The sequence below is a fragment of the Pongo pygmaeus genome, chromosome 6 (assembly GCF_028885625.2).
Source record: "Pongo pygmaeus isolate AG05252 chromosome 6, NHGRI_mPonPyg2-v2.0_pri, whole genome shotgun sequence".
Lineage (NCBI taxonomy): Eukaryota > Metazoa > Chordata > Mammalia > Primates > Hominidae > Pongo > Pongo pygmaeus.
Genome location: NC_072379.2, coordinates 111,301,917 through 111,327,459, shown reverse-complemented (window position 1 = coordinate 111,327,459; position 25,543 = coordinate 111,301,917). Strand labels below are relative to the sequence as shown.

The window sequence follows — 25,543 nt, the reverse complement described above, 5'->3', positions numbered from 1 at the left end:
GAGAGTAAATTAGTTCAACCATTGTGGAAGACAGTGTGGCAATTCCTCAAGGATCTAGAACCAGAAATACCATTTGACCCAGCAATCCCATTACTGAGTATATACCCAAAGGATTATAAGTCATTCTATAAAGACACATGCACACGTATGTTTATTGTGGCACTGTTCACAATAGCAAAGACTTAGAACCAACCCAAATGCCCATCAATGATAGAAATATGAAAATTGGATAAAGAAAATTTGGCACATATACACCATGTAATACTATGCAGCCATAAAAAAGGATGAGTTCATGTCCTTTGCAGGGACATGGATGAAGCTGGAAACCATCATTCTCAGCAAACTACCACAAGAACAGAAAACCAAACACCGCATGTTCTCGACCATAAGTAGGAGTTGAACAATGAGAACACGTGGACACAGGGAGGGGAACATCACACACCAGGGCCTGTCAGGGGATGGGAGGCTAATGGAGGGATAGCATTAGGAGAAATACCTAATGTAGATGATGGGTTGATGAGTGCAGCAAACCCCCATGGTATGTGTATGCCTATGTAACAAATCTGCATGTTCTGTACATGTACCCCAGAACTTAAAGTATAATAAAAAAAAAAAAGAAAAAAATCTCAGCATCACTGAGCATTACAGAAATGCAGACTAAAACTACAATGAGTTACCATCTTAGACCAGTGAGAATGGCTACTATTAAAAAGTCAAAAGATAACAGATGCTGGCAAGGTTGTGGAGAAAAGGGAATGCTTACACACTGTTGGTGGAAGTGTAAATTAGTTCAACCATTGTGGAAGACACTGTGGTGATTTCTCAAAGACCTAAAAGCGGAATTACCATTCAACCCAGCAATCACATTACTGGGTATATATCCAAAGGAATATAAACCATTCTGTCATAAAGACACATGGATGCATACGTTCAATGCAGCACTCTTCACAGTAGTGGAATTAGCAGCCTATTTGCATGGAAAATGGAATATAATGGAAGTGGAATGGAAAAGCGCTTGTTTTAAAAATAACAATGCAGAATTTTAATTTTCTATTGCAAAAATCTTGACATTAGGAATACAGTCTTGAAAAGATATTAGCTTAAAGTAAGCATAGCAAATTTCTGGTTTAATAAGTATTATAGTTAACTTCTTCCTTGGAACAACTATTTAGGTAAAACACATTTTAACAACTCTAGACTATACCATTTATGCCTACATCTTAGCATATATACATAGTAATTTGTACATACAACATTCATTTTTAAAGAGCAAGGGGAAAATAAATTAGTAGCTAAAAAGCAGAAAAGACAGCTGTTAAATTCAATGAGAGTATTGCATTAGAATAGTTGGTGTGAATCTTTCATTTTAAGTGCATACTAAGGAGGCATTAAAAGATTTCTAACCACACAAAATTAGACACTTAGGTTGCCAAATATTTATGTTTTTTTTTCTCTCTGAACCCCAACAATTTCATGCAAAACTTTCATTTGCATTTCAGGCAAAATTTCAAAAACATTTTGCTTTTAAAAAACAATCAGCAATCTGTTCCTCCAATCTGTAGGGGAATAAATGCAAAGAGTTCACTGAATTTCCATCTCCGTTATCAATAATCACCAAATTCTGCAGAATATATTGGCTATAGTTTTCATGTTTGTCTCACAAACCTTATGTTGAAATTTGATCCCTAATGTTGGAAGTGAATCCCTTTTAGAAGGTGTTTGGGTCACTGGGGGCGAATCCCTCATGAATGACTCAGTGCCTTCCTCGTCATAAGGAGTGAGTTTTCATTCTATTAGTTCCCGCAGGAGATGGTTGTTAAAAAGAACCTGGCACCTCCCCACGCCTCTTGCTTCCTCTTGTTATGTGATCTCCAAACATGCTGGCTCCTCTTTCCCTTCTGTCATGAGTGGAAGCAGCCTGAAGCCCTCACCAGAAACAGATGCTGGCACCGTGCTTCTTGTACAGCCTTCAGAACCTTGAGCCAAGTAACCTCTTTTCTTCTCTGTGGCCCAGGTTGGAGTGCAGTGGCGTAATCATAGCTCACTGCAACCTCGAACTCTTGGGCTGAAATTATCCTCCCATCTCAGCCTTCTGAGTAGCTAGGACTACAGTCATGTGCTACCATGTCTATTATTATTTTTTTTTAATGGAGATGAGGTCTCTGGGAAAACTATGCTGAGACTTGACAACACCCTGAGAATCCACTTTCTACAAAAAGATTGTTCTATGTGCTGAAATTAACTCTATCAAATATGCTATAAGCAAATTAGTAGGATATATGTTCTGCCTGTCCTCGGTTATACACTAGGCAAATGCAAAGTGACAATGGGCCAAAAGTCTCTAATATGTCTGGCTTATTTCACTTAGCATATCTTCCAGGTCCATCCACATTGTTGTAAATGACAGAATTTCCCTTTTTTGGGGGGAACCAAGGTTGAAAAGTTTTCCTATGTAAGAGTGTGTGTGTGTGTGTGTGTGTGTGTACATATATACAAATTTTATTTGTCCATTCATCCATCAGTGGATACTTAGATTGGTTCCATGTCTTGGCTATTGTGGTTAATACTACAATGAACATACGGGTGCAGATGTCTCTTCCAGATACTAATTATATTTCCTTCAGGTATATATCCAGAGATGGGATTGCCGGATCAAACGAATGATAGGTTGATTTTTAATTTTTTGAGGAAACTTCATACTGTTTTTTATAATGGCTGCACTAATTTACATTCCCACCAACAGTGTACAAGGGTTCCCATTTCACCGCATCCTCATAAACATCTGTTATCCTTTGTATCCCTTGTATTTTTTATAATGGCCACTCAGGTCTGAGGCAATATCTCATTGTGGTTTGATTTGCATTTCCCTGATAATTAGTAATACTGAGCACCTTTTCATATACCTATTGGCCATTTGTATATCTTCAAGTCTTTTTCCCATTTTAAAATCAGATTGTTTGTGTTTGCTATTATATTGTATGAGTTCCTTTTGTATTTTGGATATTAGCCTCTTACCAGATACATGGTTTGCAAATATTTTCTCCCATTCCCTATGGTACATTTTCATTTAGTTGTTTCCTTTATCAAACAGAAGCTGTTTGATTTGACGTAGATCAACTTTTTTTTCTCTTGTGGTCTGTGCTTTTGGTGTCATATCCAAACAAATCATTGCTAAGACCAAGGACAGAGAATATTTTCCCTATGTTTTCTTCTAGAAGTTTTTGGTTTGGGTTTGATATTTAAGTCTTTAATTCATTTCAAGTTAATTTTTTTGTGTGATATAAGATAGAGGTCAAGTTCATTTCTTTTTGCATATAGATATCCAGTTTTCCCAGCATCATTTATTGAAGAGATTATTCTTTCTGAATAGTATGTTCTTGATACCCTTGTAAAATATTAGTTGACTGTATAGGCATGGGTTCATTTCTGGTCTCTATTCTGTTGCATTGGTCAGCATTTCTGATTTTATGCCAGTACCATACCATTTTTATTACTATAGCTTTGTAAAATAACTTAAAATCAGAATGTCTGATGCCTCCAACTTTGCTCTTCTCTCTCAAGATTGCTTTGGCTATTTGGGGTCTTTTATAGTTCCATATGAGTTTTAAGATGTTTTTTCTATTTCTGTGAAAAGTGGCATTGGAATTTTGATAGGGGTTCTTCCAAAACATGGGATGTTTTTCCATTTATTGGTGTCTTCTTCAATTTCTATCATCAACATCACGTAGTTTTCAATATACAGATCTTTCACCCCTTGGTTAAATTTATTCATAAGGATTTTGTTGTTTTTGATGTTATTGTAAATGACATAGTTTTTATTTTCAGATATTGCGTAGACATGCAACTGATTTTTATTGATTTTGTACCCTGTAGCTTTACTAAAGTTCTTATTTCTATAGTTTTCTTTGGTGGAGCCATTAGGGTTTTATATAGATAAGATCATGTCATCTGCAATCAGAGGCAATTTAACTTTTCCCTATTTGATTTGGTTGCCTTTTATTTCTTTTTCTTGCCTCTTGCAATGGCTAGGACTTTCAGTACTATGTTGAATAGAAGGAGCAAGAGTGGGCATCCTGACTTGCCCCTAATCTTAGAGAAAAATTTTCAGCTTTTCAACATTGAGTATGATGTTAGCTGTGGGCCTGTTATATGTGGTCTTTATCATGTTTAGGTATATTGCTTCTATACCCAATTTTTAAAGTTTTTACAATGAAAGAATGTTGAATTTTGTCAGATGCTTTTTTGCACCTACTGAAATGATCACACGATTTTTATCCTCCATTTTGTTAAAGTGGTGTATCATACTTATTGATTTCGTATATCATGCCACCCTTACATGCCTGGAATAAATTCCATTTGATCATGGTGTATGCTCCTTTTAATGTATTGTTGAATTTTGCTAGTATTTTGTTTGCTAGTATTTGGTTGAGAATTTTTATATCTATTTTCATCAGGGATATTGGCCTGTAATTTCTTTTCCTTATAGTATCCATATCTGGCTTTGGTGTTGGGGTAACGCTGGCCTCATTGAACAGGTTTGGAAGTGTTTCCTCCTCTTTAATTTTTTGGAAGTTTGAAAAGAATTGGCATTAATTGCTCATTAATATTTGGTGGAATCCACCAGTGATACCATCGGTCCTGTTCTCTTCTTTGTTGGGTAATTTTTAATTAACAATTCAATCTCCTTACTCTTTACTGGTGTGTTTAGATTTTCTATTTCTTTATGAGTCAGTCTTGGTAGGTCGTATATTTCTAGAAAAGGTTACCCAATTTGTTGGTATATAATTGTTCATAGTAATCTTTTATGACCCTTTGTGGTTGGATGGTATCAGTTGTAATGCCTTCTCTTTCATTCATAATTTGATTTCAATCCTCTCTTTATTTCTTGGTTATCTAGCTAAATTTGCCGATTTTGTTTGTCTTTTCAAAAAGCAAAGTCTTCATTTTGTTAATCTTTTATATTGTCTTTCTAATCTGTATTTCATGTATTTTGTTCTTATCTTTATTACTTTGTTTATTCGGCTAAGTTTGAGATTTCTTCTTCTTCCTTGATGTTTAAAGTTAGGTTATTTGAGATCTTTCATTTTTCTTGACATAGGCATTTATTGCTATATTAAAAACTGGTTTTGCTGCATCCCATAAGTTTTAGTATGTTGTGTTTCCATTTTATTTTTCTCAAGATATTTTTAAAATTTCCTTTTTGATTTCTTCTTTTTCCCATTGGTTGTTCAGAAATGTGTTGCATAATTTCCACATATTTGTGAGTTTTCCATTTTTCTCCTGTCATTGATTTCCAGTTTTATACCATTGTGGTCAGAAAAGATACTTGATATGATTGCTATCTTAAGACGTTTTAAGTCCTAACATTTGATCTTTATTTGGAGAATATGTAATCTGCTGCTTTTGGATAGAATGTTCTATATTTGTCTGTTAGAGCCACTCGGTCTACAACATTGTTTAATTCCTCTGTTCCCTTATTGATTTTCTGTCATTGTGGAAGGTGGGTATTGAAGTCCCCTACCACTATTGTATTGCTATCTATTTCTCCTCCCTCCAGTTCTGTTAATATTTCCTTTATATATTTAGGTACTCCAGTTTTGGGTACATATATATTTACAATTGTTATATCCTCTTGATGACATGACCCCCTTGTCATTGTATAATGGCCCTCTTTGTCTCTTGTCACAGTTCTTGACTTAAAGTCTATTTTGTCTAAGTAGCCACCCCAACTTTCTTTAGATTACCATATGCATGGGATATTATTTTCCATTCCGTCACTTCCAGCTTATGTGTGTCTTTTTTTTATTTTTTAATTTTTATTTGCCAAATTATTTCTCACTTGAGACCTATGCGTGTCTTTAAACTGAAAGTGAGTCTCCTATATGCAGCATAGTTGGATCTTGGTTTTTAAAATCCATTTGGCCACTCTATGTTTCTTGATTAGATAACTTAATCCACTTATATTTAATCATCAATAGGTAAGGACTTACTATTGCCATTTTGTTGTTTTCTGTTTTGGAGTTCCTCTCTTCCCTTCTTCTTCTTTTGCTGTTTTCCTTTGTGATTTTATGACTTTTTATGGTGGTATGCTTGGATTCCTTTATCTTAATTTTTTCTGTATCAACTACAGATATTTCCTTTGTGGCTATCATGAGGCTTATTTAAAAATACTTTATAGTTATAACATTTTATTTTAAGCTCATAAGTTCAATCACATAAAAAAAACTCTATACTTTTAATTCTCCCCACCAACTCACATTTAAGGTTATTAATGTTACAATTTACATCTGTTTAATATTGTGTGTTCATTAACAAATTATTGCAGTTAAAGTTACTTTTAATATTTGTCTTTAAACTTTTACACTAGAGTTGAAAGTGATTTACGTAAGACTATTTCAATACTAGAAAATTCAGAATTTAACTATATACACTTGCCCCTCACTGTTTGTAGGGGATTGATTCCAGAACTTTCTGTGGATACCAAAATTTGCAGATGTTCAAATCCCTGATAAAAAGTAGCATAATATTTGCATATAACCTATGCACATTTTCCAACGTTAAATCATCTCTAATTTACCTATAATACCTAATAAAATGTAAATACTATATAAATAGTTGTTACACTGTATTGTATAGGGAAGAATGACAAGAAAAATGTCTGTACATCTTCAATATTGATGTGTTTTTTCCTAATATTTTAAATCTGTGGTTGGTTGACTTGACAGATGTGAAACCCAAAGATATAGAGGGCTGACTGTATTTACCTTTCCCGGTGAGTTTTATACATTCATGTGCTTTTACATTGTTAATTATAATCATTTAATTTCAGATTGAAAAACTCCCTTAACTCCCTTTAGCATTTCTTGTAAGGCAGGTCTAGTAGTAATAAACTCCCACAGCTTTTGTTTGGGAAAGTCTTTATCTTTCCTTCATTTCTCAAGGACAACTTTGCTGGGTATAGTATTCTTGGCAGTTTTACTGCTTTCAATATTTTTAATATATGTCCCTACTCTCTCCTGGCCTGCAAGATTTCTCATGAGTAATCCAGTGAAGTCTGATGGAGGCTCCCTCATATGTGATGAGTCACTTTTCTCTTGCTACTTTAAAAATTCTCTCTTTGTCTTTGAATTCTGCTAATTTACTTGCTGTATACCTCTTTGAGATCAACCTATTTGAGAACCTTTGGGTCTAATGAATCTCAATGTCCATTTCTCTCCCCAAATTTGGGAAGTTTACAGTCATTATTTTTTAAAATAGACTTTCTCCCCATTCTCTCTCCCATTCTAGGACTCCCATTATATGTATATTGTTTTGCTTATAGTGTCCCATAAACCCTATAGGGTTTCTTCACTGTTTTTCATTTTTCTGATTTTTTACTCCTCTGAATGGATAATTTCAAAGGATGTCTTCAAGTTCACTGATTCTTTCTTCTGCTTGCCTGAGTCTATCAGCTCTTTATTGAACTTTTTAGTTGAAGAATTCCATTCTTCAGCTTTCTTTAATGAACATTTCATTTGTTCATGTATTGTTTTCCTAATTTTGTTTAGTTGCCTATCTGTGTCTTCTTGTAGTTACAAACTTCTTTAATAGGGTTATTCTGAATTCTTTGCCAGTCAGTTTATAGATACTTATTTCTTTACAGTCAGTTATTGAAGCTTTATTTGTTTGCTTTGGTAATGTCATGTTCCTCTGATTCTTCGTGATGCTTGTATCCTTGCATTGGTGTCTATGCATTTGAGTAAGCTGTTCCCTCTTCCAGCCTTTACTGGTTTACTTCATTCGGAAAAGACCTTCATGAGTCATCCCAGCCTGGAGTGGGATAGGCCATCTGGTAGTACCCATGGATAGATGAGGCAAGCTGCCAGAGTCTCTGATTGGGCAGGGCCAGTGCCTGTGTTATGAGGTCAAGTGGGGGTTATTAGCTATGCTCTGTGGTCAGGTGAGTCTATTGGCTATGCTCTATGGTCAAGCAGGGCCACTAGCTGGACACTGCAATTGGGCATGGCCATAGTCTGTGCCTCAAAGTTGGGCAACATAACTGGTTGGGTCCCTTGCCTAGGTAGGGCTGCTAACTGTGTTCCTTGGATGGGAAGGGTCACTGGCCAGGCTGCTAGTTGGTGTGGTTATAGTCTGGGCTCTGTGGCTAGGCCAGACTACTAACCAGCAATCTCAGCTGGGCAGAACTCTGACCATCCTTGTTGGCCAGTTGGGGCAGCTGGCTTAGTTCTGTGGGTGGGCAGAGCCAGTGGCTGGTCTCTCTGGTTAGTCAAGGCTGCTGGCAGGGATCTAGTGCCAGCACTAAGATTTGCCTGCTGGTAGTTATAAGCTCTGCCTCCCGGTAGCTATAAGCCCTGCCTCCCTTCTTTTGTACCTAGCCCACCCCTTGTGCTGTAGCCGTGCCAATTCCCCCAGTGTTCCTCATGAAGTGAGATATAAGTGGGCCTCCTGGGGAGCACTCTGAAATGCTAGGGAAGCTGACTACCTCAAGCTCCCTTTTTCTCACTGGAGAAACCATAAGCCTGAAGGTTCCCTCTTGGAGTGGCACTGTGCCAGGCTGTGAGAGGGGCAACATGGGCAAAATGTGACTTGTAATATGACTTTTCTCAGTTTTTGTACTCCAAGGGAGTGCTTCAGCCTCACCTCCCCTGTCCCTTCTCCCCACGACGTCTTGGGTTCTGGGATTTTTCACAAAGGCATTCTTGTCTGTGGATAGTTGCTAATCAGTATTTCTGTGAAAGAAACTAAAGTCAGTGACCCTCTATTTTGCCATCTTGTTAACCCAGACAAAATTCTGAAAAAACGATCACACTCATCTTGGTAGGAACAATATGGGGTGTGTGGCAATCTGTGAGAAAAACAAAGAACACCTAAGAGGAGCCCATCTTCCCTATGATAAGTGGAAAAAGACTCAGTCTGAGCTGAAAAAATCATAGAGATCATGCTCTTTATATATTTCTGCCAGCAGAAGAAAATTGAAAATTGCATTTAGGGGGTGGGGCCAAGATGGCCAACTAGAAGCCATGGCATTCGGAGGCTCCCATTGAATAAAATCATAACAAGCATGTGAATCCTTCACCGGCAACCAAGGTATCCAGGTTCTTTCATCAAAATTGACTACTTCAGGAGGCCGAGGCGGGGAGATCACAAGGTAAAGAGATTGACACTATCCTGGCCAACATGGTGGAACCCCATCTCTACTAAAAATATAAAAATTAGCTGGGGGTGGTGGCACACGCCTATAGTCCCAGCTACTCAGGAGGCTGAGAGAGGAGAATCGCTTGACCCCAGGAGGTAGAGGTTGCAGTGAGCTAAGATTGTGCCACTACACTCCAGCCTGGCAACAGAGCCAGACTCTGTCTAAAAAAAAAAAAAAAAAAAAAAAAAATTGACTAGAAGGCTAGCATGACCCACAGAGAGAAAGAAGAGCAGTGTGGTGCAGCAGCCCACCTGAAAGCCACATGGGGCAGGGGAGCCCACACCCCACAGCCAAGGGAGGTGATGAGTGATCATGCTATCTAACCGGGGAAACTGTGCTTTTTCCACGGAACTATGCAACCCACGGATTGGAAGATCCCACTTGTGAACCCACGCCACCAGGGCCTAGCGTCCCCCAGCCCAGACGTGCAGATTCCTACAGCCTCTCAGCTGGAATCTGCTTAGGCCTACCAAACTCCTGGGGGAGGGGTGACCAGCACCAGCTGTGGTTGTCTGCTGTCAAAGCCTTTTGAGTACCGTGGGGGAGGGGCAACAGCCAGCACTGGGACTCACAACTGCCTAACACGCTAAGCTCCCTGAGAGGGGAAAGGGCGACATCCATTTCTATAGCTCCAGGCTGCACTTTTCCCCTGCTGGAGCCAGGTAGGCTGGACAGCTTGGTCCCAAGACTTGTCCCCACAGCCCAACACACCAGCTGTGGCATTCTGTGGCCAGAGGGCCTCTTAAAGCCTAACCCTGACCCATCCTTCCTCAGTGGGTGGGGCTTCCCTGCTGGATCTCTAATAACTCCAGCCAGAGGCTAGGGACAGAATTCAAATCTCCCTGGGCCTAAGCCCCTGGTCAGGGGCAGGGTAGCCACAGTCTCTGTGGACCAGCAGACTTAGCCTCTCCTGTTAATTCTGAGGAATCCAGGCAGCCTAGATGAGTGGGTTTCCCCTGAGAAACACACCTTCTCCACCAAGGGAAAAAGTGCTTCATTAAATAGGTCCTGCTCCCTGTGCCACCCAACTGGCTGAGACCCTCCAACAGGGGTTGTCAGACACCCTATACAGGAGTGATCCTACTAGCATCATGTTGGTGCCCCTCAAGGTCAGAGGTCCCAGAAGAAGGAGGAGACACCCATCTTTGCTGCTCTCCAGCCTCCTTGAGTAACATCTTCAGGCACAGGAGCAAATCAGATGAATAGGGCCTGAAGTGAATGTCCAGCAAATTGCAGCAGCCCTACAGAAGAAGGACCAGACTACTGAAAGAAAAACAAACAAGCAGAAACCAAAAACAACAGCATCAACAACAACAACAAAAAGGCCCCCACAAAATCCCCATCCAAGGGTCAGCAGCCTTAAAGACTGAAACTAGACAAACTCACAAAGATGAGAAAGAATCAATGAAAAAATGCTGAAAACTCAAAAGGCCAGAGTGCTTCTTCTCCTCCAAATGATAGCAATGTCTCTCCATCAGGGCACAGAATTGGATGAGAAATCAGATGGATGAATTGATAGAAGTAGGCTTCTGAAGATGGGTAGTAAAAAAACTACGATGAGCTAAAGGAGCATGTTCTAACCCACTCCAAACAAGCTAAGAAACTGATAAAAGGTTAGAGGAATTGCTAACTAGAAAAACCAGTTTAGAGAGAAACAAAAATGACCTGATGGAGCTGAAAAGTACAGCAAGAGAACTTCGTGAAGCATACACAAGTATCAACAGCCAAATCAACCAAGCAAAAGAAAGGATATCCGAGTTTGAAGACCACCTTACTGAAATAAGACATGGAGACAAGAACAGAGAAAAAAAGAATGAAAAGGAATAAACAAAGCCCCCAAGAGATATGAGACTTCATAAAAAGACCGAACCTACAATTGATTGGAGTACCAGAAAGAGACAGGGAGAACGGAAACAAGCTGAAAAACACACTTTGGGATATTATCCAGGAGAACTTCCCCAACCTAGCAAGACAGGCCAACATGCAAATTCAGGAAATACAGAGAACACCATTAAGATACTCCATGAGAAGATCAACCCCAAGACACATAATCATCAGATTCTCCAAGGTTGAAATGAAGGAAAAGTTGTGAAGGGCAGCCAGAGAGAAAGGCCAGGTCACCTACAAATGGAAGTCCATCAGACTAACAGTGGACCTCTCAGCTGAAACCCTACAAGCCGGAAGAGATTGGGGGCCAATATTCAACCTTCTTAAAGAATTTTCAACACAGAATTCCATATCCAGCAAAACTAAGCTTCATAAGAGAAGGAGAAATAAAATCCTTTACAGACAAGCAAATGCTGAGGGATTTTATTACTAGCAGGCCTTCCCTGCAAGAGGTCCTGAAAGAAGCACTAAATATGGAAAGGAAAAACCACTTCTAGCCCTGCAAAAACACACCAAAATATAAAGACCAATGACACTACAAAAAAAAAAAAAAACTGCATCAACTAGTGTGTAAAATAACCAGCTAGCATCACAATGACAGGATCAAATTCAAACATAACAATACTAACCTCAAATGTATATGGACTAAATGCCCCAATTAAAAGACACAGACTGGCAAATTGGATAAGGAGTCAAGATCCATCACTGTGCTTTATTCAAGAGACCCATCTTATGTGCAAAGACACACACAGGCTCAAAATAAAAGAATGGAGGAAAATTTACCAAGCAAATGGAAAGCAAAAAAAAAAAAGCATGGGTTGCAATCCTAGTCTCTAACAAAACAGACTTTAAACCAACAATGATCAAAAAAGGCAAAGAAGGGCATTACATAATGGTAAAGGGTAAAATTTGACAAAAGAGCTAACTATTCTAAATATATATGCACCCAATACAGGAGCACCCAGTTTCATAAAACAAGTTCTAGAGACCTACAAAGAGACTTAGACTCACACACAATAATAGTGGAAGACTTTAGCAACCCACTGTCAGTATTAGACACATCAATGAGACAGAAAATTAACAAGGATATTCAGAACTTGAACTCACCTCTGGATCAAGTGGGCCTATTAAACGTCTATAGAACTCTCAACCCAAAATCAACAGATATACATTCTTCTCAATGCCACATGGCACTTATTCTAAAATTGACCACATAATTGGAAGTAAAACACTCCTCAGAAAATGCAAAAAAAAACTGAAATCTTAACAGTCTCTCAGACCACAGTGCAATCAAATTAGAACTCAGGATTAAGAAACTCACTCAAAACCACACAATTAATTACAAGGAAATTGAACAACTTGCTCCTGAATGACTCCTGCATAAATAATGAAATTAAGGCAGACATCAAGAAGTTCTTTGAAACCAGTGAGAACAAAGAGAAAACATACCAGAATTTCTGGGACACAGCTAAAGCAGTGTTAAGAGGGAAATTTATAGCAATAAATACCCATATCAGAAAGCTAGAAGGATCTCATATTGACATCCTAACATCATAATTAAAAGAGCTAGAGAGGCAAGAGCAAACTAATCCAAAAGCTAGCAGGAGACAAGAAATAACTAAGATCAGAGAAGAATTGAAGGCAATAGAGACACAAAAAAACCCTTCAAAAAGTCAATGAATCCAGGAGCTGGTTTTTTGAAAACATTAACAAAATAGATAGACTGCTAGCTAGACAAATAAAGAAGAAAAGAGAAAAGAATCAAATACACACAATAAAAAATGATAAAGGGGATATCACCACTGACCCCACAGAAACACGAACTACCATCAGAGAATACTATAAACACCTCTATGCAAATAAACTAAATAGTCTAAAAGAAATGGGTAAACTCCTGGATGCATACACCCTGCTAAGATTAAACAAGGAAGAAGTTGAATCCCTAAATAGACCAATAACAAGCTCTGAAATTGAGGCAGTAATTAATTACCTATCAACTGAGAAAAGCCCAGGACCACACAGATTCACAGTTGAATTCTACCAGAAATACAAAGAGGAGCTGGTACCATTCCTTCTGAAACTACTCCAAACAACAGAAAAGGAGGGACTCCTCCCTAACTCATCTTATGTAGCGAGCATCATCCTGATACCAAAACTGGGAAGAGACACAAAAAAAGAAAACTTCATGCCAATATCCCTCATGAACATCGATGCAAAAATCCTCAGTAAAATACTGGCAAACTGAATCCAGCAGCACATCAAAAACCTTAATCACCATGATCAACTCAGGTTCATCCCTGGGATGCCAGGCTGGTTCAACATACACAAATCAATAAAGTAATCCATCACATAAACAGAACCAACAATAAAAACCACATAATTATCTCAATAGATGCAGAAATGGCCTTTGATAAAATTCAACATAGCTTCATATTAAAAACTCTCAATAACTAGGGGTTGATGGAACATATCTTAAAATAATAAGAGCTATCTATGACAAACCCACAGCCAAAATCATATTGAATGGGGAAAAACTGGAAGCATTCCCTTTGAAAACTGGTACAAGACAAGGATGCCCTCCCTCCCCACTCCAGTTCAACATAGTATTGAAAGTTCTGGCCAGGGCAGTCAGGCAAGAGAAAGAAATAAGGAGTATTCAAATAGGAAGAGAGGAAGTCAACTTGTCTCTGTTTGCAGATGACATGATGGTCTATTTAGAAAATCCCATCATCTCAGTCCAAAAACTTCTTGAACTGATAAGCAACTTCAGCAAAGTTTCAGGATACAAAATCAATGTGCAAAATCACAAGCATTCCTTTACACCAAGAATAGGCAAGCAGAGAGCCAAATCATGAGTGAACTCCCATTCACAATTACTACAAAGAAAATAAAAGACCTAGGAGCACAGCTAACAAGGCATATTAAGGACCTCTTCAAGGAGAACTACAAACCACTGCTCAAGGAAATAAGAGAGGACACAAACAAATGGAAAAACATTCCATGCTCATGGATAGGAAGAATCCATGTCGTGATAATGGCCATACTGCCAAAAGTGATTTATAGATTCAGTGCTATTCCCATCAAACTACCATTGACATTCTCCACAGAATTAGAAAAAACTATTTTAAATTTCATATGGAACCGAAAAAGAGCCTGCATAGCCTAGACAATCCTAAGCAAAAAGAACAAAGCTGGAGGCATCACGTTACCTGACTTCAAACTATACTACAAGGCTACAGTAACCAAAACAGCATGGTACTGGTACCAAAACACACATATAGACCAATGGAGCAGAACAAAGACCTCAGAAATAACACCACACATCTACAACCATCTGATCTTCAACAAACCTACCAAAAACAAGCAATGGGGAAAGGATCTCCTATTCAGTAAATGGTGCTGAGAAAACTGGCTAGCCATATGCAGAAAACAGAAACTGGACCCCTTCTTTACACCTTATACAAAAATTAACTCCAGATGGATTAAACACTTAAATGTAAAACCCCAAACCATCAAAACCCTCAAAGAAAATCTAGGCAATACCATTCAGGACACAGGCACGGGCAAAGACTTCATGACAAAAGTGGGAAAAGAAATTGTGACGAAAGCCAAAATTGAGAAATGGGATCTAATAAAACTAAAGAGCTTCTGCACAGCAAAAGAAACTATCATCAGGGTGAACAGGCAACCTCCAGAATGGGAGAAAATTTTTGCAATCTACCCATCTGACAAAGATCTAATATCCAGAATCTACAAGGAACTTAAACATATTTACAAGAAAAAAAAACAAAAAAAAACCATCAAAAAGTGGGCAAAGGATATGAACAGACAATTCTCAAAAAAAGACATTTACACAGCTAAGAAACATAAAAAAATGCTCAACATCACTGATCATCAGAGAAATGCAAATCAAAACCACAATGAGATACCATCTCATGCCAGTCAGAATGGTGATTATTAAAAAGTCAGGAAACAATAGATGCTGACGAGGCTATGGAGAAACAGGAATACTTTTACACTGTGGGTGGGAATGTAAATTACCTCAACCATTGTGGAAAACAGTACAGCGAATCCTCAAGGATCTAGAACCAGAAATACCATTTGACCCAGCAATCCCATTACTGGGTATATACCCAAAGGAATATAAATCATTCTACTATAAAGACACATGAACACATATGTTTATTGCAGCATTATTTACAATACCAAAACATGGAAGCAACCCAAATGCCCATCAATGATAGACTGGATAAAGAAAATGTGATACATATACACCACAGAATACTATGCAGCCATAAAAAGGAATGAGATCATGTCCTTTGCAGGGACATGGATGAAGCTAGAAGCCATTATCCTCAGCAAACTAACACAGGAATAGAAAACTGAACACCACATGTTCTTACTCATAAGTTGGAGTTGAACATTGAGAACACATGGATGCGGAGAAGGGAACAACACACAGCAGGGCTGTTGGGGGCTGGGGGGTGAAGGGAAGGAACTTAGAGGACAGGTCAATAGGTGCAGCAAACCACCATGACACGTGTATACTTATGTAACAAACCTGTACATTCTGCACATGTGTCCTTTTTATTTTTTGAAAAAAATAAATTCAACCCCACAAATATTGCATTTACGTTTTCATGATCTTTATTCGCATTAAACTGCTCATTTACATCTGTAATAGACTTGATGATGGCCCCTCTTAATATTAAAGTACAAGTGTGAGAAGGATTTAGTCTGAGACCATAGTTCAAATCATAAATGGCTCTTTTGGTTTCTTTGTATGAATTCCACACAAGAGCTCTAACACAGTGCACATCCTGGAAAACACAACGGTCATCCAAAAAAACGTAGTTAATCTTTAAGCTTCAAAGAAATGGAATGAAATCAAACAGGGTTGTACTAATTGTACAGCCATGCAGGTTGTGCACTGGAAACCCAGAGGAGCCATTTACATGATTTAACCTTAGACATAACTTTAACCAGTCAGTTTCCTGGATTTTAGTGTCCTCATCTGCAAAATGAGAAATTTGGAATAGATATCTTCCAGGCTTCTCCAGCTATAGAACTACAATTATCTTCTCTGCACATTTACAACTATTACCATTAGCTCTGCTTTTCTTTTCAGTAAACTGCGTATATCATTTGATGGAAAGTTGTTAATAATATTAATGCCACATTTTATCAGCCAATTTCTCTGAAAATGAAGTTCTTTTTTATAAGGCAAATTTTATGGAGATGATGTGCAGAAGTGAGTCAGCCATAGAATAAGGCTATTGGTTACAAACATTCTTTAACTTGCTTAAGTCTTCCTAAATTTCATTTTGTATCCCACGATACACAATTCCTCCTGACTTAAAAACTAGTCAGAGAGATATACCATGGCACAGACCTACATAAAAATAGGGATAAGTAATTACAATATGTAAAAAACAGCAAGCATAATGATAAAGACAAAAAATCATAGTAGTGCACCATTATTTGTCATTTATTTTGCAATTAAAATGTGTCAAACCTACGAGGTTCAGATTGTCCAAAGAAATAGCTTTGTTAGCATCCTTTATTGCTTATTTCATCTGTCATAAATCACTGCAGAGAATGCCTAGAGTAAGTATATTTTTCCATAGTTTTCCTTTACATTTTATTTCCAAGGGGAAACTAAATAACAAATGCATATAATGTTCTAATTAATATTCACCTATGTGGCATGTTCAGAGATAGTTGGAATTCATTTAAAAGGTACCATATATTTATAAAGGGAGAAAAGGTTTTTAAAAATAAAAATGAGCTACAGGGGTGATCTAAAAGCAGTTGATGGTAGTAAGAGACATTTCACCTCAAACTAGAGAAGGAGAGTTGGCTTTGGACATAGCTTATATTGGAGATAAAGATCAGCAGATATAAAAGGGCGAACAAAAGAAGAAAGTAGAAGATTAGTCTGTAAAACTGGCTTTAATAATTTTTTTACTTCTTCAAAGTAATAGAAAATTAATAAAATACTTGATAAGGCTTTGACAAAGCTTGATAAGATAAAATATAATTCTCTCCCCCTTGAACAATATTTTAACTGTTTGCATAGATTGTTTGGAGATGAAAGTGGAGATTACCAAGGGCTTTTGCTTCCTGCTATTGTATCAGTTATCTATTGCTGAGTAACAAATTACTACAGCACAAAGACCCTAGCCCAGGCTGGGTTCTCATCTGGAAGCTCAACTAGGAAAGGATACATTTCCCTGCTCATGTTGTTATTGGAAGCATTCATTTTCACTTTCTTGTAGCTACAAGGTTCATGAAGGCTTATTTGTTTAAAAATAAAAAGGCAGAGAGAGGAAGAGACAGCATGCTAGTAAGACAGACTAACATAACATAATGAAATCATAGGAGTCATATTCCATCACCTTTGTAGTATTTTATTGGTTAGAATCAAGTCAGAGGTTCTGCCTGCACTCAAATGGAGGTGATTACAGAAGGGAGGCTCAGTTAGGGTAGAATCTGCCTGCCTGCTTGTAAATGGTTGTTGGCAGCATTCAGCTTCTTGTGGCTACAGAATGCATGGCAACTTACTTCCTCAAAACCAGCAAGAGGAGAGAGGGAATGAGTCTGCTACCAACATTGAGTATTGTAGAATGTAGTATAATCATAGGAGTAATATATCATCACCCTTCCATATTCTATTCATTAGAATGCAGTCACTGTTTTTGGCCACACTTACAGAAAGATAATTACATGTGAACACCAGGAGGCAAGGACCATGGGGGTCACCTTGGATCTTTCACTCTTTCCCAAAAGTCACTAATCGCTTCTATTGGTCCCTCATATTCTATCTTCACACTAAATGAAAGTATTGGAAATCCCCCAAACACGGTACAGACTTTCACATCTCTGAGCCTCTGTACATTCTGTTTCTTCTAACTGAAATGTCATTTGGCCCACTTCTAGTTGTCCGTGCATGTATGTGTTTGTTAAGTTTCTTAATATTCAAGAACAAAAGCCAGCCCTGCCCTCAACCCAGCTGCCTGTCAAAATACTGGGTTCTACTTCTATCGATAATACAGATTCTATTTCAAGTTCTTAGCAGAGCATATAAATTTGGCCTATCTGCAGCAAGGAAAGCTATCTATGGGAGGTTCCAGGAAATATAAAACAGGGTCTATGATCCTCTAATAATATTTAATTATAGTCTTGACTTAATCTTTAATTCCTGATCTTGAATGCAGCCCCTACCATGTTCCCAGTTTAGCTCTCTTCTTTCTAGCTTTAGTTAGAACTGCTTGTGAACATTCAGAGCCCTGCTTCCAGGTCAAGCCTGGGCCAGGTCTATAGACTCACCTCTTCCCAGCATCTCCCCACCCAAAACTCCCCACCTGTGAAAACCAAAGAGTTGGTTTTTTGGAGGGTCACATTAACTTAATCTGCGCTCTACACTACTGGATTAATTAAATTATTTACTCACTCAATTAATGTATCTCGACTCTTTACCCTCTGCAGATGCTTGGTATACAGTGATAAACAGGACATGGTCTCTGTTCTGAATGACTCATAATGCAGTAAGGGAGACATATATGAACAGATAATGGTTATGTGTTTGTCATGTACCACAGAAAATATTTTCATACAAAGGCATGGAATCAAGCAAAGGCCTCCTGGAATTAAGGAAAGAAAACAATGGGCTGTGTCTATGTATGAAGTACATGAGGAAGAGGTGAAAAATAGAAATACAAGAGTTAAAAAGTGGATGACCACTTACCAATTTTTCTTTTAAAGATCAAATTTTGGGGAGACAGCAGTCACAAGATCCTCAGAGTGTGATAAAGAGTGCTATAGTTAAGTGACTCGGATTTATTGCAAGGCTTAGAAAAGTTAGTCCCAGACATAAGAAAAAATTTACCATTAAGCACTAGATGAGTTCTAAGATTACATCAGATTACAACAGCTAACTGTTGAAGTTTGGCATCATTCACTTAAAGTGTATATGTGATTTTAAAAACTTTACAAAGGATGTTTATGAGTAGTAATTAGAGATAAGTTTTTTTAATTATATTTCTGAAGAAAAATTGGTTGTATTTCCTATTATCTCCATTTACACACAAGGCAAATACATAGGTAGCTTGCTAAGTCACAGTTTAAGACATCACCTTTTATTTGGAGAAAAATATATGGATTACAGAAGAAATGACTAAGAAGAAACATTCAGGCACCCTTCAATTTCCAAACACATGAAGATACGCTAAATTTTACAAAACTAAGACCACAGTTTAAATCTGAAAGAGTAATGTAAAAAGTAAGCATTAATCATTTTTATGTTAAAAGTGTACAAAAGGGCAGTAAAGAACCTTTATTCAAATAAAATACTGTATCGTTCATGAAGCAGTATGAAAACCATGACTATGATAGAAAAGGAGTATGTTTTGGAGTATGACAAGGATTTTTTGAATAATAATGTCTGTACTTAATAGCTATGTGATTTTAGACAAGTTACTGAACCACTTTAAAAAGGTTTACTTATGTTTTTCTCCAAAGTTTTTATTGTAGTAAGATATACAGAACAAAATTTAGTATCTTAACCATTTTGAAGTGTAGAGTTCAGTGGTATTAAACACACTGATAATGTTGTAACAAAAAGAAAATTGGACTTTATCCTGCAGATAGTAAAGAGACACCAAAGATTTTTTTAATATAAAAGCTAAAAATATATATATATATATATAAAAATAATTTTTTTGAGACGGAGTCTCCTTCTGTCACCCAGGCTGGAGTGCAGTGATGTGATCTCAACTCCCTGCAACCTCCACGCCCCAGGTTCAAGTGATTCTCCTGCCTCAGCCTCCCGAGTAGCTGGAATTACAGGCACGCACCACCACGCCTGGCGAATTTGTTTGTACTTTTAGTGGAGATGGAGTTTCACCATGTTGGCAAGGCTGGTTTTGAACTCCTGACCTCAAGTGATCTGCCCACCTCAGCCTCCCAAAGTGCTGGGATTACAGGTATGAGCCACCGTGCCCAGCCAAAAGCTAAATATTTTTAAATATTGTTTGAAGAAGATAACTTTGGAAGAAGCTATCAAAAAGCTAATATAATATTTCAAGTATAGAAATAGAGACTCAACTCAAGAAGCATTATAGAGGTTCAGGTGATAAAAGCTGACAGTCTCTGAATGAGGGAGAGAGAGGAGTCTGGAATAACTTTGAGATGTTTCTCTTAGGAAAATGTTTGGAATTCAGAAACATTAATTAAGATGGGGAACAGAAAAAGAGACGCAGGCTTAGGAAGAAAAGCTCAGAAATGTGGAATCTTATATAAAATTGGATGTAGTTTGAGCTTAAGCTATCTGCATTATTCTCTGCTTAACCTACAGAACTGGATGTCTCTCCAAGTTAGGTTTTAGAAAATCTAGGAGGTGGACGATAGAAAGTGATTTCCATCTATCCTTCAAGGCATGAAAGCCTTAGATTTAGGTACATCTATCTTGGCACACATAGCATGGCTTTCCTAAGTAGTGAAAAATCAGTGACCTTTCTTATAAACATGTATTCTGCATTTGCACCTCTGGGTTGAATTGTCTCCCAGGCATATGAAAATGCTGTCTCGGTGCATTTTTTAAATCCCAGTGCTTTAGTCAGGCTGATTGCATGTGAGTTGTGAATGTATAAAAACATCTGAGTATAGGAAGCATTTGCCATTTCAAAATAATAGCTCTTTGTTAACTACTGCTTATGTATAGTAAGAGTAAGGTCTTTAGGGGCAACTTACTTTCACGGAGGAACAGGTTTGTTAGCTTGAAAATTATCAGCCCAGTTCAAAGAGAAATGATGCAACTTACCACATACTGCATGTGAATATGCCATTCTTGAAAATATTGGTGTATGAAAGAAAATTTCATATTTACAGCCAACATTACAGCCATTCTGGAATTAAGGAAATAGCAATAAAACACTATCAATTACATTTTCATTGTTAAATCATTATAACAACATTGAAGAATATGTATGGAAAGTAAAAAAAAAAAAAAATCTGTAATCCCACTATCTTTAAATAACTTACAAACCTTTGAAATGTTTCCTTTCAGTCTTCTCTACATAATTGTATGTAATGACAATAGCCTGCATTCTATTTCATATGCTCATTTTCCACTTAAGATTCTAATTAAGGCATTTCTATGTTGCTATGTGATTTTTATTAGTATCATTTCTATCAGTTGCATAATTTTCTACCACAGAGGTCCACCCTAATTTACCTAATATGATTTTATCAATTTGTTAGATTTTTTCTTCCAATATTTTTCCTGTTGTAGACAATATTGCAATGAACATCTTCCCCAACGAGGGTTTTCCCTTATTTTACTTTACTTTTAAAAAACAAATTTCTATAAATTGACTTACTAATTATAATAGCACAAGCGTTTTCATGGCTTTTGGTTCATATTGCCAGATTGCTTTTCAAGAGAGTTGCATCAGTTTGTCTTCCCACCTGCAAGATATAAAAGTACCATTTTCATGACATTTTTAAAATCATATCCTTTAATTAATTTGAATGTAAAAATGAGTTATTTTGTCTTAATTTACATTCTATGATTACTAGCAACCACAAACGTTTTTACCGTTTCCTTAATAGTTCTATTTTTAATTCTTTGATGAAATTGTATTTTGTTTGCCAGTTATACTGGGATACTACTTTTTTCCTTATAACTAAATGTACTCTTTGTATGTAATTTTTAGCTCTGATTATATATACTAAAATCTTTTTCTTTGTCTGCTATTTTCTTAATGGCATAATTTTTTTAAAGAAATTTAATAATTAACTAGAACTGTTATATATAAAAATTCTTCCCAACAAATCTAATAATATTTTTATACCATAACGGTATTTGCATAATTGATTCTTTATTCTAAATCATCACCCTTATTTGTCTTGACAGGACTCTGCAAGATTACTCCCAGGACTTTTGCTATTCCTTCAGGGCTGACTTATGCCATCATTCCAAATGTGTTTCCTATAATTGCACTCAGTTCTTAAAAACAACATGAAAACCCAAGTGGCTATAAAAGGAGCTGTAACATTAGTTACACATTAATGTACATTAATTCATATCCTTAGAGATTATAATTTTTAAAACACATTCCATAGACACAAAATTATATGAACAGCAAATATACCCTCAAAACACAAATACATCAAAAAGAAACTTTTATAAAAATGAAAAATTAGCATTTATTTCAGCTTTACCCACCAGTGGATGTATTTTCAACATCTGTCCATTTGTACAAGTGTGATCAGTACCCGGAGGAAACAACACAACTACCAGGCAAAATGAGAAGATCACAGATCCTAGAATCAGAAAACCTGAGTTCAAATCCAAGCTTTGCCAGTTGGCAGCAACTGAGTGAACTTAACCCCATTAAACCACATGTGTTTTCTCGTCTACAAAATATAATAATAGCTTTGCCTATGCTCGGCACAGGGAGCTCTGCATACTGCATCCCACATTCTTGCATTGTCACTATAAGGCAGGAATTACAGCTTCCATTTTACAAGGAGAGCTCCTCTGTCCTCATTATTGGAATCAACTCCCCCTACACACCACAATTACTTTCCCTCATATTTGTTGAATAAATAACCTATAGTAACTGCTACTAACCTACGTTTCTTATATCATTTTTCTAAGCTATTTATAATTTCTTTAAAAAGTTATTTTTATGGGCAAATACATATTCCAAGTGATGACAGACCTGTTTATTTTTTCATTTGTTATTTAATTGGTAAATGAGAGAACCCTTTGATTGGGAAAACTTTAGCAATATGCTTGAATTCCTCCATACATTTTTAAAAATGCTATCTCTTTTAAGCTAGACTGTCAAATCTACTCTTGTTTATTTTAAATTGAGATTAAACATTAAAATATTGAGACATCAGATTGTGCATTCAGTATAATCTTGAGGCATCATGCTGAGTCTCTGGTGAAATCCCCTAAGCTGGACATTAGTCCAGATTAGCATGAATCTATAGATTCATTCATTCATTGATAAAGCCTTCAAATCCAATTTGTGCATTGTCTTGTAAAAATTTACCAAAATGGGCAACACATTTTGATTTTATGAAGTCAGGTGGGGGAAAGAGATGTAAAAAAAAAATTTCTCATGTGGTCAAGTAGAAATGACAGCTTTGGAAAGGAAGAAAGCAAAGTCATTTTTCTAGCTTCCTCACTTATCAGCTGTGTGACTTTTAATAAAATATTTAGTCCCACTAAGCCTCAGTTTCCTTCCACATTTGTAAGTGGCAATAATATTATTTACCTTGTGAGGCTGTGAGAATTGAACACTATCAGCGTGTGAAGTGTCCAGCACAATTACTTACCTAATGGAGAATCTCAATAAATTAGCTCTTTCCCTCCATTCCTTTCACTACTAAGGTAGTATGATGATTTCAGAGTGCTGGGGTTGAATCCTATCTCCCACATGTCCTTGGGCACATTATATAAGTACTCTGAGCCCACTAAATGATTGGTAATCAGTTACTGGGGATAGTGCCAGGCTCCTAGGTTTTTCACTAAGTGAGAGCATTTATGTGCAGTTCTTAGCATTCTGCCTGACACATGCTAAGTGCTCAGACAGAAAACTTATTATTAGTAATAATAACAACTATGTAAGTAAAATGACATTGAAGAACAGTCAGAAGGGCTAATTTCTCCCTAAGCTGATTCTGTTAGACACAAAATTTAATGGCAAAGAAAAAGTAAAATTCAATTTTTATCAAGAGTCTCTTTCACTTACATATTTGAGAGTGCTGTCATAGCTTTACGAAATGCAGAAGGCGCTGTGGGTAATGGGATTTGTTACTTCTTTTACTTTCCCTATTTTCAACAATGAGTACATATGATCTCTACTATCAGAAAAGGGTTAAAAAAGAAAAGCAGAAAGCAGCAAAAAATATTCAGAAAAAAATGGGTTGTGGTACTGCCTGATATAAACCAAGCAATGCATTGTGTTTTCTAGGGTAGTGTATTTACATGATATACATAGTCACGCACTGCCCTGGAATCATCCTACCACTTGCACATTTTTGAAAATTCTAAGCAATAGCTCCCAGGTTTACCTCTATTACAGAAGCAGTCCTTGCAACACTGGTTAATTGCTGTATGGCTTTCTTGTGGAGATTCAGGTTTTGGAGAGGTAATGCTAGATGAAAATGAGTTGCATAGAGCTGAAAAATAAAAACAGTGTCAAAGTACTTAAGCTTTTTTTTTGTTTTGTTTTTTGGCTTCTAAGTAACAAGCTTTTGGCTAAGTTTAAACTGTAAAATAGAAGTTTTTTCTACCACTTTAGTAAGGTCGCTGATGAAGTTGAGTAAGTTGCCTTATTTCCCACTGCCATGAAGAATAGACCAGTCCGAAGACACAGACTCTGCAATCTGTGAGCACATGATTATATGATCACACTGTATATATGGGTCCTTGTATAGGACAGTCCAAACTCTCACTAGTCTAGATGTTTAGTAGTTTGAAATGGCAGGCACATGTTTTTATATTATAAAAGAATACAGCTCACAGTTCCCTCTAGAAATGATGACACTTCCTATGGGTTCCTGGATACGGTGAAATTTTTGGTTGGTCAGCTTACTTTCCTAAACATATTAGAGCAAATCTTCTGCCCAATGAATAAAAAGATACATCAGCAGCCAAAAAGGCAGCATAGGTAGAAAATCACAGATGTGACTCCAGCAGCCTATGCTATGGTAATATGCTAAACTGCACAGAAATTACACAGGAATTCATAAAATCCCAACCACCATTATTTTCAATATTTTCCAATGTTACAAGTTATATGTCACAATTTTAAAGTCTTTAAAGAAAAAAGTATGTATTTTGTTCTGACACTACTGATCCTAACTATTACCCATTACATTTAAAAGAGGCATCAAGGCACCTAAAGTGTGGGACCAAACAAATTGGACACAGCTCCGTTTTCTGATTCAACAATTAAGGATTTTTAAAAACTTCTTTACTGGTCCAGGATATCCCTCCATGATGCAGTATTGGATCCGCAAGTTGAGATATATGAAAGTCAGAAGGGAGCGTAAAGGCTTTTAGTTGAATGTACCTGCTGTTTCAAAGCCACATTGAGATACATGAGAGCAGGGGCCTGGTTTCAGATCAGATCTCCAGGCCCATCTCAAGAGCCTTCAGTAGTAGAAGTCATTCAACCACGCTGAAACTCAGTTTCCCCATAAATAAAATGAAATAAACCAGGATGAACTCTTGAGGTCCTTCTCATTTTTAACGTTCTGTGGTTCTCTGACTTTGCCAGTACCTAAGTTCTGGCCAGACTTCTGGGATTTGGCCCAGAAATATTTGGATAAACAATAATTATAATTTATTCCTTCTATCTACCAAAAACAAATAAATAACAAAACACTAGACATGAAAAAAATTATAAACAAGATAAAATAGAGTGTAGTACTATCTCC

At 37.1% G+C, this 25,543-nt stretch overlaps 1 long non-coding RNA gene across 2 annotated transcripts in view; it reads right to left on the bottom strand.

The window, feature by feature from the left end:
• The window catches only part of LOC129040189 (uncharacterized), a 44,867-nt gene that overhangs the window by 10,401 nt on the left and 8,923 nt on the right, over positions 1–25,543 (bottom strand). Inside the window, exons 3-8 of one of the 2 annotated variants that reach the window (XR_008503563.1) lie at positions 24,173–24,280; positions 22,311–22,408; positions 21,463–21,550; positions 20,904–20,988; positions 8,641–8,729; positions 2,153–7,891 (exon numbers count right to left, since the gene is read on the bottom strand). This is a non-coding gene — a long non-coding RNA (uncharacterized LOC129040189). Of the gene's footprint in view, positions 1–2,152; positions 7,892–8,640; positions 8,730–20,903; positions 20,989–21,462; positions 21,551–22,310; positions 22,409–24,172; positions 24,281–25,543 lie in introns of those variants that run through there. The other variant, XR_008503564.1, reaches the window with a different exon arrangement.